Source organism: Mycetomoellerius zeteki, unplaced genomic scaffold (genome assembly GCF_001594055.1).
Source record: "Mycetomoellerius zeteki isolate Tzet28-1 unplaced genomic scaffold, Tzet1.0 scaffold442, whole genome shotgun sequence".
Classification (NCBI taxonomy): Eukaryota; Metazoa; Arthropoda; class Insecta; order Hymenoptera; family Formicidae; genus Mycetomoellerius; species Mycetomoellerius zeteki.
The window spans coordinates 309-6,615 of record NW_017257438.1 but is presented as its reverse complement, the minus strand read 5'-3'; positions in this window follow the sequence as shown (position 1 = coordinate 6,615).

Genomic DNA, 6,307 nt, shown 5'->3' with positions numbered 1-6,307 from the left:
CAGACTGACCACATCACGTTGCTTCCTAATAATGGGGCAGTTACTGTCATTGGCCCAGTGGTCACCGTTGCAATTAATGCATCTTGGGGATTCCTCACGACAAAAATCGTGTTTTTCACCGCAGTACAGGCATCTGGGAACCCCCTTGCATACAGCGCTTACATGACCTACCCTGTGACATTGGTTACATATTCTTGGTTTGGGAATGAAAGGACGAACTACATGTCTAACCTTGTATATAAAAACTTCTTGTGGCAATAGCTGTCCTGCAAATCTGATTCTGACAGTCCTGAATGGTACATATTCGGCCTTGCCTTCTTTTACAATCCTTCGATTGAGTCTTTGCATATCCAGGATTTTTGCTTTCGGTGACTCGATGCTCTCTTTGAGAGTTTCCAAATCAATTTCTTGTGGAACGTCCTGTATGACTCCCGTTCTGAGAACCTTGAAAGCTGGAATGAAGGCACGGAGGTTATGTTTTGGGAAGATATTGTTCTCTACGAGCTTATTCGCCGCAGTGGCGGATTTAACAACTATTAAGATCTTTCCTCTGCCTATTTTTTTAATTTCTTGTATATCCGGGATACCAGACTTGGCAATAATTCTACTTACAAGTACAGAATGTAAGGGCGATGCAGAGCCGTCCCTGTTATTAGGATATACATATACAACAAAAGGCCCCATATCCCATGCTGCATAGCGTAATGGAATTCTGTCACCTGTGTTTTGGTTGGAATGCGGCAGGTCGCTGTCTATGATGCAATCGAGGCGCGTGGTACTGGTACTGGTATATCAGATGCCGACGTTGATGGAGACTGTCTTGCGCTTTTTTTGGCGGCAGGAGATATTTGGTCACTTTGGATGCTATTGTCCTTCAGGGCTTGGTGTAACGAGCGCTTTCTATTTTGTGTATGTCACTCGTCGATGTCCATTGGCGATTCAGTCGAATTGTTCGGTATGGAAGTATGATTTAGGTTTTTGGGAAATGAATCGTCCTCGTTCCTAGCCAGCGTAGCTGGAACGGTATTACTACGCTTCAACAGTTCCGAGTTTATTCCCGCTTCCCTACAAAGATTATCTAAAAGAGATTGAGATAATGGTGACAGATCAGAACAAACGGAAGTAGGGGGATTAGTAGACGAGTCATTATTATTTGATGGATTAGGAGGCCCTGGATCTATATTAAGAACAGCGGAGGTAAGCACAAAAGAGGTTGCAGGCGTTATAGACATGCTGCCATTATTGCCACCGCCGCCGTCCTCCCTCCCACCCCCCGGAGAACGAGGCCATGGCGACGCAAGAAACCAGCTTACAGACTTAACGAGGAAAGATTTGAACTGGGCGGATCACACAGTTCACCGCTATCAAACGAACACTCGAAAAAGAAACCCAAGTGCAAGCCCCCTGAAAAGGGCGAATATACTACGTTGATCGAGCTCGAATAATAGTAAAAAACATGCCCCAATCACACGTGAGCGGGAGGCACGTCCGTACACACTCGACGCCTGAAAGATGCTAAGAAGTTATCAAACACAAAATTTTGTAAAAACTTTAATGCGGGGTCTACAATAGAAGTCGTAGCAGTCGTAAGGTCTTAAGTCGTAGAAAATTGATCAATCACAGTTGATTATTCTTCTCATATTCAACTGTGATAGGTCAATTTTCTACGACTTAAGACCTTACGACCGCTACGACTTCTATTGTAGACCTCGCATTAAAGTTTTTACAAAATTTTGTGTTTGATAACTTCTTAGCATCTTTCAGACGTGTTTTATAAACTTCAAAAACAAACAAACGACAATTTGCCTCGTGGGATATTATTGAACTGACCTATAAAATGGATATTAACAAATACATTAAATCGTCAAGTACCACCATTGACTGATGAACACGTAATTATATCAAAGATTAAAAAAATTAAAGTTAAGTGTGCTGCTCAAATTTTTAGTGCAAGATTATCAGCATATTCACTTTGTCGTAGAGCTTTTGGAATATGATTCTAATGTAATACTTTTCGTACTTCAAGTGTTGTAACAATTACTCTGTAAAAGCTTCGACATTATTTCTAAGTGGACACCGAGAAATTCATGAAAGTTTTTAGAGATTAGGCCGCCATGTTCTTTTTCCGAGTCATTAACAAATTGGTACTCTGGAATTACAAGCAATTATTTTTCATTGTACGGGCTAGTATAAATTTCAAATCAAATCTCAATAAACGGTTTTTATATTTTGTGCACTAAGAATAACATATCGCACTTATTTTCTAGAATCAAATTGTAATCTGTTTTACTTATATGTATGTATTTTCATTTTGAACTTGCACCTTGAACAACATATCAATTATTTTTCATGGTAATATATTATTAAATTTAGATAATATTTACTTTATGTATGTTTATTTTGAACTGGCACCTTTATTTTAATTGTATATCAGTTACTTTTCATGGTAATATATTATTTTAGATAATCATTAAAATTTTTAAAGGTTTAAATTTTTGAGGATCTGTTTTTGAACATGGCCTGAACTTTTCATTTTTATGATTTTTTTGGGATTTTACTTGTCTTACAGGAGGGTTTATTGATTCACAAATTGGTCCGTTACAAGTACCGAACAAGGCAGGGTACGATACAGCAGTGGTATTAGATTTTTAAAATAAAGTTTTCGATTCTGTAAACGCACATACTTTGTATCCAGAGACTTCTTTACGCGTTAACAAAAAATAGCAATCATCATGATTTTGGCCATATGCAATCAAATTTTTATCCAACATGCGATATGTAGATCCAAAAACTAAGCAGCCAGTTAAGTGCGTACCATTAAAAAATTGGATTTTTACTCTACATGGATTTCAAAGCATATAGAAAACAATAACGCAGGCATACAGTTTTTAAAAATAAGAAACATTAATCAAGATTCACTAGAAAATTTTTTTGATATGATTCGTAGCCATGGATGTAGAAATATTAATCCTTCATGTAGTCAATTCTGTGGATCGTATAAAACATTATTGATTAATAATTTAACTTCAAAACGGTCTATAGGCTCTAATTGTGAAAATAAAAATGATGGTGATTTGCATTTTTTTACATTAAAAAACTTTGTGAAAAATGCTTCTCAAGCAAATACTAAACAATACAGACCAAGTAAAAGAAGATTCTGTAGGACCATTTCAAATTTCGCAAGAAATTCATACAGTCTCACAGCATAGAACCAATCATGCGTATGTTGCTGGCTGGATTGTAAAAAAGATTTTATCTTTGAAACAATTTAAAAACTGTGTAGCATGTAAACGGAGTCTCTTAACAATAGATACAACACGTGAAGAATACATGCAGTTAATTCATAGAGAATATGTTAGAGAAAAATCTTCGTTAACTTACCCGTCTATGTCTTTTCTAAAACAAGTATTTCTTGAAGCTGATTCAATTTTAAATGAAAACATTTCTTCAGTGTGTTTTTGGAGAAATATTTCTGTTTTGTTACATGAACGTTTGAATCAAAAATTAAATTCCGATTTTATACAATGTTTTATACGTACGGAAGAATTAAAATTTAATATAATACGAAAAATCACAAAAACTGTTTTTATATACATTTTGTAAGACGGTAAATAGAATTCTATGCGGACGTGATACTCGACATGTATCTAGAAATATTATATTTCACCAAGCGATCGAACATTATAAAAAGAAACGGTATAAAAAGAAAATGTAAATCCTTAAATAAGACATATTTTTGTGTTTATAGAGTATATATATATTTACATTTATAAAAAAATATTTAAATAATAAATGTATTTGAATTTAATATGCATATTAATATGTCTAAAAATATATTCTATTAGCTATATATATTTTTACTAAAGTTGCAATTGTGAAGTTATATAATAACTATTATAACATGCTTTAATTTTGCTATAATTAAAATAATAAAATTTTCAATTAATCTTATTATATATTAATTTTCAATTAATATAATTTTCATTTATTACAATTATAATTCTTAATTTTATAACTTTATATCTGCAACTATTTTCTTTTTTAAATTTTACTATTATTAATAAAGCTACTTTGTTTTTAGAAATCACGGTCGGCATAAGTATCGTTCTATCTTTGTTATTTATTGAATGTCAAGGATAAAACAACATTTGTGATGACTGTGCTTTCTAAGAGCTGAGGCAGCTTCTTCTTCTTCTTCTTCTTCTTAATAGTTAATGGCTCCTGCCTTCCATGATAAGCGGAGGCAATACGGCTAGATCACGTCTAATCCTTTCTTCTGGACTTATGTACTGGAGGAGCTCCAGATGAATTCGGCTCTGTGAGACAAATTATTGTCTCAGTTATCACGACCTAAAGAGGTCGCGATCCTCGCGACGGAAGGGCAAGCGGAATAGTAAAAGACCGCTGGGACAAGGAGAAGGGTCGATGCCACGCTCCGGCGCATGCGTGCGAGAGTCGCGAGGTAGCGCCGTGAAATATGAAACTATAGTAAGCGATCACAGGCGAGTCCAAAGCTCGCAAACAAGCGTCATATCTTTGCAGTAGGATCATTTAGCGCAAGTATGAGGAAAGAGTATGGATCCTATCGAATTATGAATATAATCTTGCAAGGCCGTTCTCAAAGGAAGGGCGTGAGTTTCAGTAAGAGGGCAATTAAAGATAACATGTACAAGGTCCTGGAAAGAGGCACCGCAAGGACAAGAAGGATGATCAATTAGGTTTTTTCGGTAAAGACTATGATTCAAGTTAAAATGGTTACTTCTATGGCGGTTCATGGTGGTAATCATATTGCGGGAGAGCCTTTTGTTGTTGTTTAGACTAAACTCAGTGAATGTTCATTACGCGAATTATTTTACATCGGCATTTTATATTCAAACTCATATTATTAAATGTGTGTGCTCGTTATCGATTTGCTTTCAACGATTATCTCCGTCGACAGTTATTCTGTTCAAACCGCGCTTGTTACCGGTACCGACACTGTCAGGATTCATGATAGTTTTTCTACCGATCAGCTGTTTACTTCGCGTCACACGATGTATACATTCGCAACCTTTCCTTTGTGCTCGCGAAGCGAAGGATATCTCTCGATGCGTGTATGTACCTATCGCTTAACGAACAAGTTCAGTTGATCTCGAATAAAGCTCAGCAGCACATCTCATTGTACATCGCTTCTCTATTCTTTTCAACACCTTCTGACTCCTTGAAGAGCGTTCAATATAGGCATCAAATGTACTGTCCAGATGCTTCTTTGGTATGACGAATAAATCCGAGTATGGAATCCTAAAATCCGAATTAGCACCCTCTCGAATAGCTCTCCTAGCGAGCAAATCAGCTCTCTCATTTCCTTCGATGCCACGATGTGAGGGAATCCATATGAATGAGATATGTATATTGTTAAACTTCGCCTCTTCGACGAGGGCTCTAGTGTATGCGATTATACATATAACTGTTAGTTTGATTGCGGAATTCAGAAAGAGTATCAAAAACACTCTTGGAGTCAATAACAATAACAGTGTTTGTAATTTCATTATGTAAGGTAAAGAGAAGAGCATTATAGATGGCCCAAGCTTCAGCGGTGAAAATCGTTGCGTATGATGAGAGTTTGCTCATAAATTGCAAGTTTAGTTGTGGAGAATAAACCGCCGAGCCAACGTAGGTACTGTCATCCATTTTCGATCCGTCAGTATAAAAAACTGTCGCATCCTTGAGTTGAGTGCTGAAGGATTCTTTAAAAGCGACTTGTGATTGGTGTGGAGTGAAGGCACAGGCCTGACGAGAGGGGGGGGGGGTGACGGGGTGATTTCCCCCGGGCCCGGATTTTTTGAGGGGCTCAGATTTTTTGAGGATCTCGATTTTCTAAATGCTCATTGTTTTCGAAACAGCGCGTTCAAGTTTGTAAAGCAGCTAGCCTGCTCACCGAGCGACTGAACATGATTAGTTCTTACCTATGGAATCAACCAGTGTGTGTGAAACTGGCGTATATTTGGTGGAAACTCATAAAATATTGAGAGTTCTGAACATATTTTCAATAGTTCTATAGTTCTAGATGCATAAAACTAATAGTTCTGCCCTCTAAAGTGGAAAAAAAGCGAAAGTACAAATTGAGACGCCAGGTTGACCATAGATTCTTGTAGGATTTTGAAAAACAAAGAGTTCTAGATGAGTTTCCGAAAGAGTTCTGGCGATAAATAATGTTATTTGTCATTTTTAATAATATTTTAGCCCAAAAATACAATTTTCAGCAATAAAGATGAGATGCTGTCCAATTATCGACAGTTCTGAGAGTTCTGTGATAATTTTTGTGCAA